Source organism: Euphorbia lathyris, chromosome 2 (assembly GCF_963576675.1).
Source record: "Euphorbia lathyris chromosome 2, ddEupLath1.1, whole genome shotgun sequence".
NCBI classification, from domain to species: domain Eukaryota; kingdom Viridiplantae; phylum Streptophyta; class Magnoliopsida; order Malpighiales; family Euphorbiaceae; genus Euphorbia; species Euphorbia lathyris.
The window spans coordinates 115,316,611-115,330,274 of NC_088911.1; positions in this window are offsets into that span (position 1 = coordinate 115,316,611).

Sequence of the window (13,664 nt, forward strand, 5' to 3'; positions counted from 1 at the left end):
TCTTACCTTCTTATGAATTTAGGAGTGTCAAAATGGGTTGCTGTTTAATAATTGTGTTATCTAATTTATACATTTATATGATTATTTATAATATAGAAACAATAGAATTGATAATCGTATTAAATGGGGTAGGTTGTTTTTATAAGAAATTGACAGCCTATCGGAGAGAGATCTGCACTGCACTAAAAAAGTCTCTCCGCCAGTTTGATCCAAATATCGTTCATATTTTGTCTTCTTTGACCGTCCTCCACCAGTTTAATTGGCAGAAGACATGCAAGGAAATATTATTGTATTTGTATTTGATCAAATCTGAATATTTAAATTAGGATCTTTAATTCATTAAAGCACTTAATATTTTATTTGGACGCACTTTGATCATTTATTTTTAGTCTTAGAGCATCTCTAAGAGCCTCTTAGTTTGGTTCTTAAAGTTAAAATTTTAAGAGTGAGAATTAAAAATCAGCCCCAACAGCAGCCCCAACAGCTTCTTAATGGTTCTTCAAATCATTAAGAGCCTCTCCAGTCTCTCTCTACCTCATAATGCCTCCTAACTTCATTTTTTATTAATAATTTTTATTAAAGAGTCTCTCCTTTTATTATTGGTAAATATAACAATCCTTGATAATTTTAATTATAAAATAATAAACAAGGAGTGAATAGAAAGAGTATTGTTGGAAACGATATATCGTAATCACTCTTAAATCACTAAGAGTCAATTATTTATATTATTTTTAGAGAGTGCTCTAAGAGTCTCTTAGAGATGCTCAAGCTTTTGTTTGTCAAATTAGTTAGTTGTGAATATATAATTCAATTAAAAAGACATTTATTTTGTTTGCGTTTAAAATTACATTTTTTACAGTTTAAATTAAAGTTTTTAGAACTTCTCTATAGCTTTTTTGGTATACAAAGAAGGCTCAAGGTCCGGAAAACACATAGAAAAACTGAAAAACTAAAACACTAAGAGCGAAGAAATCTGCTAAGCATTAACCCTCTGGAGATCTGCATGAGGCACATCAAACTCATAATGACCTAAAGGATAAGAACCTGCGAAGTTCGCCAGCCAGTCAACAATATGATTTCCCTCTCTGTACGTATGTATGAAAGTAATTAGTCAATCTCTATCCCGAATCTCCTAGCAGTGGATGATTAACCAAACATACGGATGATGAAGATCCATCACATTTTTGAGGAGCTGGAGAGCAGTTTTCGAGTCCAACTCCATAATAACCTTTCTGAATCTCTTATCCCACGCTAATCTGAGACCGAAATAGAACCCCCAAATTTCAGCAAGTGTATGCAATACCCGATATTAGCTCCGAAACCTCCCCTCAAAGCTCCCCTCCAACCACGGATTAAGCCTCCCACGGAGGCATGCCCCGGGTTCCCCCTTACAAGCGCCATCAACATTAAATTCACCTAATCGTGCGCATTCCAATTAATCCAAATACACCTCGCGACCGACTCACGAGGATCTCAATTTTCACTACGCGCCTGCTGAAATTCTGCATATGCCCTGGTCACAAGATCCACTCCATTCTCGGGCCGAGTAACCCTACTGAAAGCGTAGTTGTTCTGCCAGCGCCACAACCACCATAGAGCAAACGAAAACATCAGAGACCATCGTGACCTACGGATCTGGCTAGCTGAATCCTGATTCGACTTCAACCAAGCGGAGAGATCATCAGCAAAAAACGGGGTTGAACAGGCAACGATAAAAAAAGCCGGTTCCAAACATCCCATGTGATCCAGCAGTCACGGAGAATGTGAAGTTCAGTCTCGTCCGATAGCGACTACTACTTGGATTCGACGCTAAATGTCTCCTCATACGGTTCACGTTACACATTAGCCCGCTTTGTAAAATAATCCAGATAAAACATTTAATTTTTTTTCTAGCAATTAGAGCTGCTAGAGGCGAGTCCAGGAACCCAAAGCTGTTGATGGTGGAAATGAAGGAGCAATCAGCTCATACCCAGTCGAGACAGAATAAGACCCAGTGGCCGAATATGGCCAATACCACTGATCCTTATACGGGCTCATCGGGCAGACATCTAACGAAGCAAGGAGCTGCTGTTGCGAACCTGAAAGACTTGTCTGCAGATTAACCCAGCGCCAACTCTCCCGACTTTTGTCCCAGAAGCTGCTAATTGAGGCCATTCTCTCACTTGATGTTAGCCCCGAAACCGCATCAACATCCAGCAGCAGCTCTTTACACCACCTGTCCGTCCAAAATTTAGTGTCGTGTCCATTGTAAATTAACTTGCCAACACCTCGAGCAAGCATCGACGCCCCTGCCACAATTCCCAGCCAAGTGCTTGACTGGAACGCCTTCGATTTAAATAGCTCTAGGCCACATCGACTGCCACCATATTTAGCTTTCATAGACTGAACCCAAATTGAGTCCGTATCTAATATCACTGACCAACTTAGTCGGGCTATCATTGCTAAGTTAAAATCATACATCCTTTTGATTCCGAGCCCTCATTCCTTATTTTTCTTGCAAACAGTATGCCAATTACTAGATGAGTTTTCCTCTCCTTGCCATAAGACCCTCAAAGAAAGCTGCAATTATAATTATCCAATTTTGCACAAATACCTCGGGGGAGCAGGATGTCACATTCGTGACCGAAAATATACATTGATTCATCCTTATCCAAAATTTACCCTTATAGATCGCATTATATTTTTTTATTAATTAACCAATTGGATGTTAAAAATATATTATTGAAATTAGTTCAATTATTTTTATGTCTAAATTAAGGAATCGGAAAAGTTTATAATTAATTTAGTGGTTTAAAGTATTAAATTGAAATTACCAAACCATGTATACGAAATAGTTGGTGATAAATGTGTATATTTGGCTTGTATAAAATATTGAATTGTATGGTTGTTGTTTGGTTTGAAAGGATTTTTATGAGTTTTTAATGTATTAAAATTGTGCTACTAGCCTTCACACTAGCCTTCAAACTTTGGAATAATAATAATAATAATAATAATAATAATAATAATAATAATTTAATGAGTGGTGTAAAAAGTAAAATAAGGTGGCATTTTAAGGGTAATGTGTCATTTTAAAATTATACCTCCATCCATGTGTCAAATTGTTATAAATTATAACTTCACAATCCTCCATGTGTTTTTAATTTGTCAAGTTATAATTTGATAAATACATGTGTCTTTTATTTATAATTTCATGAAAGTTTCATGTATATATTATTTGATATATAAAGGCTTTAGAAAAAAAAAACGAGAGGGAGGTTTTATGGAGTTTTTCAACTCTTAATTAATTTGGTTTTCCAGAATTTACCAAATTGCAAATAATGGAAATGAGAGATTTCCATTCAATCATTGTTTGCATCTTGTGATTAATGGTAAGTGATCTATTATATTTTAAAATTATGGATATAAATTAAATATATGTTAATCAAATGGATTTAATTTAATTTTTAAGTTACACAACACATGTTTTGAAATTCTAATAGTAAGTTCTTAACTAAGTTTTAAAGGTACATCGGTCTAAATCAATAACGTCGGCTTAAAATTATTATCTCATTGATTGAAAATAATAAATATTTTAAGCAACTTTAATTGCTAGAGTTAAATAAATTATAAATTGGAATGATTTTTTTTTTAATAAAGGAATCATGCACTCCTCTAACCAACTAGGGAGTAAGAAAGACACATAAGAGCTAGCATAACAACAAGCATTGCGAGCAATATTGTGCGCAACCCTATTCGCTAACTTTGGTACAAATGACACAGAAAAATCAGGTCTAGATTGTAAAATGATCTTACAGTCAAGAATTATCTGACCATACTCAGATAAATCAACACGATTTGAATGAATACTATCCGCAACAGATTTAGCATCAGTTTCAAAATAAATCTGCTGATATCGCATCGAGTTAATCCATTGAAGACATTGACGTAAAGCTAAAGCTTCAGCAAATTTCGGTTCCGCTCTCCCTTCACAATGAGAACTATATAATGCCCTGAAATTCCCATCAGAACCCCTCAAAACAGCTCCAAAACCACATTTATTAACATCCATAAAGATGGCAGCATCCAAATTGCATTTCCAGGTACCTACAGGTGGAAGACTCCAGCTCGTTCGACCTCCCCGCGACCCGTTGCTGTGCGACAAAGACGACGAAGGACACGGACACTGCGCTTTTAACCAGTCCTCAAACCAGCCCTTCACTCTTCTGATTAACACAGCCCAAGATTCCTCTTTTTGATTCCAAATTAGCATGTTCCGTTTTTGCCAAATACACCATAAAACTAGAGCAATTTTACGAATTTGAACCTCAGATGCCGTAGAGCAAAAATTGAGAAACTAATCACTAAAATCTTCATTCCCACATACCGGCACAATAACCTCCGCTGCCTCCCAACATCGAATTGCATCCGGACAACCTAAGAAAAGATGAAAATCATACTCAATTTCCAATGGGCAATAGATACTGGATGACGCAATCGGAACATGTCGACAAGATAAACGCCACCGAGTCGGCAAAAGATTGGAACAAACTTTCCATAAAAACATACGAACCCGAGGAGGAATTTTTAACCTCCAGACAGCATCCCAACCGTCCTGATGATTCATTATTTCATTATGAACCTCAATAGCTCTATAACCAGATTTCACGGAGTAAATACCGTCTTTTGTCCAATGCCAAATCAATTGATCACTACGAGTAGAAAAAGGAACAATGATATTCAAAATTTCAGCAACTTCACTTGGGATCAATAAACTCTCAATTTTGTCCCTGTCCCACATACGAGTTCCATCAATAAACAAATCCGCCACCTTAAGATCTTCAGCACCTATTGGACACGGAGACTGAATTTTAAAATTTTGATTACTAGGAACCCAAGGATCACTCCAAAGACTAATCTGCCTACCTGAACCGATAGACCATCTTAAACCAACACTCAAGACTGATTTTGAACTCCACACACTCCTCCAAACATAGCTGGGGTTATTGCCCAATTCAGAGGAAAGGAAAGCATCATTAGCAAAATACTTAGCTTTGAAAATACGACTTACCAACCTGTGTGGATTCTGAATAAATTTCCAGCCTTGTTTACCTAATAGAGACAAATTATATTCATGTAATTCTCTATAACCAAGACCACCATTCTTCTTCTGCTTACTCAATTGCTTCCAACTAGCCCAATGGATATTATGACTTCCATTTGCTTTTTTCCCCCACCAGAACGAATTCATCATGCATTGGAGCTCCTCACACAAAGCCCGTGGGATCAGAAAAGTACTCATACAAAATACAGGAATAGCCTGACATACTGACTTGAGTAATACATCTTTACCAGCCATAGATAAAAATCGGAAACTCCAACTACTCAGATGTTTTCTCAACCGATCACGAAGAAATGCAAATACAGCAGATTTAGATTTACCAATTAATGACAGTAAACCCAAATAACGACCCGTGTCCAACGGATTATGGACATGCAGATGATCAGAAATAGCAATCCTCAAATCGCTGGAAACGTTGCTGCTGAAATAAATTCCAGATTTGCTATGGTTAATAGCCTGCCCGGAAGCTTCCTCATATCGAGCCAAAATATTACTGATCGTCTGACACTCATCTAGATTTGCCCTAAAAAATAAAAAACTATCATCCGCGAACAACAAATGACTCACACTCGGGGCACCTCTCTTAACACGACACCCGTGTAAAGCACCCTCTTGTTCAGCCTGTAAGATTAAACGAGAAAGAATTTCAGAACACAAAATGAATAAGTATGGTGATAAAGGATCCCCTTGCCTAAGACCCCGTTCAGGTTTAATTGGTCGGACGTTCATACCACTACTAACAACTTGATAAGACACCGTCGAAACACACATCATTATCCATTCAATCCATTTATCCTGAAAACCCATTTGAATCATGACATCCCTCAGAAATTGCCAATCAACCCGATTATACGCCTTACTGATATCCAATTTAAGCGCCACCTCACCAAACTGACCCCTGGTATTTCTTTTCATATAGTGCAGAGATTCAAATGCAATTTGCACATTATCCACTAACGATCTACCTGGAACAAAAGCAGATTGTGATTTAGAGATGATATCAGGTAGAAAAGATTTGAGACGGTTAGCAAGTACCTTAGCAATGAGTTTATATAGCACATTACAGAGCGCAATCGGACGAAGCTCAGACATCAGTTTCGGGTTCTCACATTTTGGAATCAACATAATAATAATGTCATTAAGTTTAGCAGGAAATTCATTTCTGTCGAGCCAGCCTTTACACGCATTGAAAATCTCAGGATCAATTAAGTCCCAATACTGTTGATAAAAACCTGGAGAAAGACCATCAGGCCCCGACGATTTGTCAGCACGCATTTGAAAAATAGCCTCTTTAAATTCAGAAATAACAAACGGGGCTGTTAAATCTCTATTTACTTCATTTGTAACAATTCGAGGCATTACCGATATAATATCATTAGGTTGATAATTGGATACAACAAATAATTGCCTAAAATAGTTCAGTGCAATTTGCTCCATTTCAACCTTTCCTTTTTGAAGTATACCCTCAGAATCTCTCAAGCCTTTCACCTTGTTCAGTTGCTGTCGATTTTTTACTTGAGCATGAAAAAATCGGGTATTTCCATCACCTCCAGCCAACCAAAACGCTTTGGCTCTTTGTTTCCAATAGGCTTCCTCAACTTCCAACCAATGATTTAACTGACTTTTAGCATATAAGTAGTCCGTAATAGATTATTGATCAGTTCTCTCCCTTAAAACTGAGAGCTTATGCTTAAAATGAACAATTCGATTTGTGAAACGGTGTTTAAACTTTCTTCCCCATTGCTCCATCGACGCGGCACACGCCGCAAGCTTTGGGAGCACAGCTCTAGACCCTTCAGCCTGCCAACACGCCCTCAGCATACCATTAAATCCTTCTTCTTTCACCCAAGCCGACTCAAAACGAAATCTATTCCTGAAGACAGATTGCTGTCTCGGTGTTGTATGCAGTAGCAAAGGAGTATGGTCAGAATATGCAGCGGTTTGAATAGTAAAATTATAAAAGGGAAATTTCTCAAACCAAGTTGCCGAACCAAAACCTCTATCAAGCTTCTCTTGAATCCACATATCAGTTCCGCGACCACGCTCCCAAGTAAAACGACCTCCTGTCAAAATTAATTCATCAAGGCCAGCATCAATAATTGTTTCTTTAAAAGCGTTCATCAGATTATTTGGATACAGAGCTCCACCCACTTTCTCCTCCTGGTTGATAATACAATTAAAATCCCCAACCATGAACCAAGGTAAATCCGATCTAGTAGCCAGCTGCCTGACCAATTGCCATGAATCTTGATGACGACCCCTATCAGCATATCCGTAAAAACCAACCAATCTCCAATCACCACCGTCCTCCGAGTGAACAATAACCTCAATATGATGAGAGGAAAAACTTTGTACTGACACACCATGATTCTCTTTCCATAAAAGAGCTAAACCCCCACTCCTACCAACACAATCAACCGCTAAACAACCTTCAAACTTAAATTGCCTCCTAATCATTTCAATTTTTGTTTTATTGACAAGTGTTTCCATAAGGAACATCAATTTAGGGTTGTGAGCTTTAATTAACTCACCTAGTGCACGAACTGCCCTAGGGTTCCCCAAGCCCCGGCAGTTCCAACTCAAGCAATTCATAATGCTCGGTGAGCCTACTCTGCAGGCCTCACCGGTTCTGTGACAGAGGGGCTTGAAAGATCCATATTACCACCAGAAACTTCCAGCACCATATTGATTGAATTCATCCCTTCATGTGAGCTCTCAACTCCTTTGCTACACATAATAGCATCATCTCGTCTCCTTTTCTTCTGTTCCACTAAATCCATCCCCTCATCTTCCCCAAGATCCATAGACACATTAGTTGGTTCGGACTCATTTTGTCGATCACCCCCAACAGAAGATGAATTTTCCTTCCCAGATTTCATTCTTAAAGTTGCTCTCATTATACAATCAGATTGTAGTTTACCTTCTAACACAAACCTTCGATTATCCGCACTTATACTAGGACCCGACCCTGCACTAGATTCTCTGAGCCATCAGGCTCCAATCTGTTCTCCTCCTCTTCTCATAGGAGCCCTTAACCATTCACCCCATTCCTGCTTGATTGGAAGATCAGTAGTAGTGAATAAAGAATCACAAAATCTTTCAGAATGTCCAAGAATACCATAGATATAACAGAAGATACTCAATCTTTCATATTTAAAATGAATATATGACCATTCCTGTTGAGCTTTTCTAATTCGTTTACATCGCTTAAGTGGTTGAGTAACATCCACCTTAACACGGATTCTCAAAAAGGTACGCCTTACCCCTAACTCTTCTGAATTATCATACTCTTGAAATATTCCTATATAATCTCCAATCTGCTTCCCAATACTCTCTGAAAATGCCCCTGAAGGTAGATCATATACTTGTATCCAAAAAGCTGCAAATTGCAAAGGAATATCCTTTGGTAATACACCATCAGGCCATTCACTCCAAACTAAAAGATAATTGTCGAAGGACCAAGGGCCCCCCGCAATAACCCTATCCCGATCAATTATATGAAAAAACTCAAATTCATAGAGATTAGACCCTAATTCAGTAATGGCAATACCCTTCCCAGGTCTCCACAAACTTGCTAACCGATTTTTCATAGCATTGAAATTAATTGGTTTATCAGAAACAAACCTGCCTATCATAGAAAGATTTCGGGTTTTGATCTCCGCCGGCATGATTCGATCAGAGAAATCAAGGGCGTTTTCTTCTTCCTCGGTGATTAACAACCCATCCATCGCCGATTCCATATCACAGCAGCAATAGTTGAAATTTAGAGCAAAGAAACCACAGACAAAAAGCGTCTTAGGGTTAAGGAGAAAATAACAAGAACTGCCGGGCAAAGATCGCCGAAGAAAAGCAAAGAAATTAACAAACTCTCACAACCGGAGAGACAAAAACGAAACTCTCACTCCAGGAGAGACATGACGTCTTTATATTAGAATGATTAATACTGATATTTACCCATTAGAGTCGGTATAAAGTAGAATATAAAATTTAGTAGAATAATTTGAATATAAAATTAGTACGAATAAGACATCTAGTAATTTAACGAGCCTAAGAGTAGTTCAAATTAATTATTCCGTTTAGAATTTTGTTTCGGTGATCGGAATATTTATTTTTAAGCGATATTAAATTTTTATCGATATAATATTTTGAGCTATTTAATTTTTGAAGTTTGATTAAATTATGAATCGATGATTTTATACGAAATTTTAACTATTTTAGTTATATTAAAAGATTATTTGATTTTAATGATTGTGATTATTTTTGCGAAAATAGTTATTTTATGTCAAATGATTTTACGGTTATGAAATAAATTGGAAGTTTGACTGTGAAAAGAGATTTGAGTATATTGTGATTTATGATTTTATATATATCCATCTAGAGTAATCCGGACGGGTGGTTTTGATATTTGAAGACCATGTTCAGTGAGGGACATGGCCTGTGTACACAGTCTAAAGACCTAGTCGGGTATTGGCAGCGAAGTGTTGGGTAAGACCAATACAGGATTAGGCAAGATTAAAGAGACGTCTCGACTATGTGGTTATTGAATTGATATGTGTGGTTATGGATGGATACATAAGGGGAGAAACTCTAGGATGGATATAAGGATATAAGGTTTTATGTTTTCGGTTATGAATTGATTATGACATAAGGATTTACGTTTGATTGATTACGAGTCTGATTGATTACGAATTTGGTTTGATAAAACGTTTATTTGATTACGGATTTCGTTTGATAAAATGTTTGATTGATTACAAATTGGTTTGATAAAACATTTGATTAGTTACGAGTTGTTTTGATAAAATGCCGATATAACGATATCGATATTTATCTGTGATTTGATTGGATGACGTGATTTTAAGGTTTTTAAGTTTAAGTTTTATATTGTTGAATCGATAAAGTATTCGTGTATATATAATAAATAAATTATGATGGTCTGAATAAGCGTTTTGGTCTATTACAAAATTATGTTAAGCTATTAGGAAATTAAATTAAGCTTTTAATGGGTTAATCGACGAGTTGAAATCGTAGATCGGGATATTAAATATATGGCGAATAGTAGTAGCGATAAAACGAAATTATATAGCAATAAAGTGAAGTCTATTGAATTCATCAATGTCTCAATAAGTTGAGAGAACTACCTAAAATAGGTAGAACTACATGGCTTTGATTCCCGGTTTAAAGATTAAAGTACGTTCGGGATACGTAGGAAGCTTGATAGAATTATCAAGTCCAAGCCAAATAATTAATACAATTTTAGGTAGTCCAAATAAATTTTTATCTATTAGAAAATAAGTTTGTTTTTTGGACTATTAGAAGTTCGTTATTCTATCTTCCATTTATACCCGATGCCATTTTGGGTCGGGTGTGACACAGGATCATTTGCATAACGTAACTAGGTGTGGCCGATGTTACTGATTTAACCAACGACAGCCGACTATCAAAATTTAGGCACTTAGCTTTCCACCCCGCGAGCTTAGCATTAATTCGATCCAAGACCAAAACCATAAGTCTCCTTCGTTTCCCGTTTATGGACAATATGCATTCCCAGATAACGACCAAGGTTAGCAGTTTTCGCAATTCCAAGGAGGTCCCCGATTCTCAGGCTAATAGAATCAGAAACATTATCAGAAAACAAAACTCTTGATTTAGAGAGGCTAACCTTTTGCCCTGAACAATCCGTAAACTCGCGCATGATTTCACTAATCAGATTGACCTGCTCAACTGAAGCTTTTGACATCAGGATTATATCATCAGCAAAGAAGATGTGTGAAATTTTTGGTCCACCTCGATAAAAAGAAGAACATGTTTCCAATTACTTTGACTAACTGCATCAGTAATCATATGTCCCAATCTTTCTAGATAAAGCACGAACAGAGAAGGAGAGAAGGATGTCAGAGGTTCCCCATTCCACAGAACTCGCATACTAGGCCCTGAAACACAAGTCATAATGATCAGTGTGATAAAAGAAGCATCTAAACCAAGCAAATGAAGGGTATCCTGCAAAAAAGACTAAGAAATTCTATCACCGGTCTTCTCCAAGTCGAGTTTCATGATCATGTACCCTCGCATGTCCCTTTTCTTTATAAAAGAATGGATCGTTTCATTTATTTCTTGGCGGTCCAAAAAGAAAAGCACACTTTCTCGCTCCTAATTTGAAGTTGAGTACGGATAATGGCGTCCACTTCTTATGAGCTTCATTGGCTCTCTTAAATCTCTTAAGAGCGTTACTTGGTTTTTTTGTGTGACAATGTCTCAACTCTCCGTACTACTTTGAACCCTGTATTTCATGAGAGACCTAAACACATTGACATTGATTGTCATATGGTTAGAGAACGAGTTTAATCTAGTTTAGTTTTCCTTATAACAATTCCCTTTGCTTTACAACTTGCTGATCTCTCCACCAATGCACAACCCTTCCTATAGTCAAAGTTCCTCTTTTCCAAACTTCACATGTTTAATCAATTCCTGGCCAAGTTTGAGTTGGGGGGTGTTAAAATTATTAATATTGTGCTGGTAAAATCAGTTAAAACTAGTTCAAAGCAAAACAAAAAGCATGTGAAATCAGTTGAAACTAAATATCTATATATTTTAGCTGTCTAGAATCTACAAAGAAAAAAAGTATTAATTAATCAATTCAAATTAATTAATAAATAAATAGGTATTAGAACTCAGAATGAGAGAAGAAGAAAATCTTGAATGAAAATACAGAACTGATTGTTGGGGCCAAACAAACTAGAGGTGGGCAAAAAAACCGATCAAACCGGTAACCGAACCGAAAACCGATAATCCGAACCGGAAAAAGCGGTTAACCGAACCGGTGGTTTTCTTAATGGTTAAAAAAATATATAGTTACCGGTTTCGGTTTCGGTTTAGGGTTAGAGTTTCAAAAACCGCGGTTAACGGTTAACCGAACCGTTTAATAAATATAACCAATTTTTTTAAAAAAATTAATATATAATTATATAACGTAGATTATATAACATAGATTATAAGATTAAAAAAAAAGTTTTTAACATAGATTATAACCTATATTAATATAAATATATAACCATAGATAATTAATACTTGAATGTAAACTTAATGGATTAATGTTGTAATAAGCACTTTGACGAAATATTATTTACATTTTTTTATGTTTTAAATGTAAATTTGATGGATTTTTTTTAGTTCGCTACTTATGTTTGAATTTGAACTTTTATATGAATTCGTTTCGTTTGAATTTTTGAAATGTGTATTTTAATATTGTTTAAAAATTTAGGTTTGGGTAAAAATTATGGTTAACCGTTGATTTTTGGTTAAATGGTGAGAATTGGTTAAAAACCGTTAACCGAAAAACCTAACCGAAATTAATGGTTAACCGGTTGTATTATTAACCGATTGATATGGACCGGTTTCGGTTTGGATGGTTAAAAAACCGTTGATAACGGTTCGGTTAATTTTTTTGCCTAATGGACCGGTTAACCGAACCGTGCCCACCCCTAAAACAAACAAACACACACCCACACAAAGAAATAATAGAGAAAAGCAATAAAGGCACACAATAATTTTAGTGTTGAAACCTCTTCAACAAGAGATAAAAACCACAGGACCCGTAGGCCTCTTAAATCTCCACTATCAAAGGATTACAATTTTTGGACGGACAAAACTGTATCAAAAAATCCTTGCTCTCTCACACAAACTCAAAGCTTAAGTTACACCTCCTAGTTAACTAGCCTTGAGAATGTGGAATACATCAACTAAAGGCCTAAAGCCTATTTATAAGAGAACTCCCCATTGACTTCCTTATTTTTAAGCAATGTGGGATTCACACATCCTTTTACAACACTTTTAACTAATGTGGGATTTGGGGAGATATTCCAACAAATCCTCCCTCGACCCAAATCCCCACATATCTCAACATCTTCATAAAACTGAACCCTCTTTGCAGTCTTCTTTTTCTTCATTCTGCTAAGGGAACATCCATCCAGATAATAAATCTGTTTCCCTCTTTTCATTCCTTGCAATATCAAGCTTCCACCTTTGAACACTTTGCAAAACTTGTCGGCTCTAACATATTTGTACCCGCGTGAAGCCAACTCACCCAACGAAATTATATTGGATCTAGCACTAGGCACAAACTTCACATCAGCAAGTGTTTTGACAACACCATTGTGGAGCTTCAGGCGGACTCTTCCAACGCCTTCAATCTTCATCTTTGAATTGCTCCCACTCCGAATGTAGCCAAAATCTCCATCAACCTGTAAAGTGTCAAAACAAGCTCGATCTCTACAAATATGAATATCAGCAGTAGAATCTAACACCCAATCAGAATGATCTTTAACAAGATCATCCGCAGCAGTCAATAAAAATCATGATCTTCAACCACATTAGTAGAGGATTCACCATTTTTACCATTACCCTTCCATAGACTCTTCAAGTCCTTCCTAAACTGTGGGCAACGGGATTGTATGTGACCAGATTCACTACAATAAAAGCACTCAACAGTACTCATATCCTTTTACCAAGATCTTGATCTCCCGCCACAGTCACTATTCCTATGGTTCCTCCCCCTTTCTCCACTCTCTCC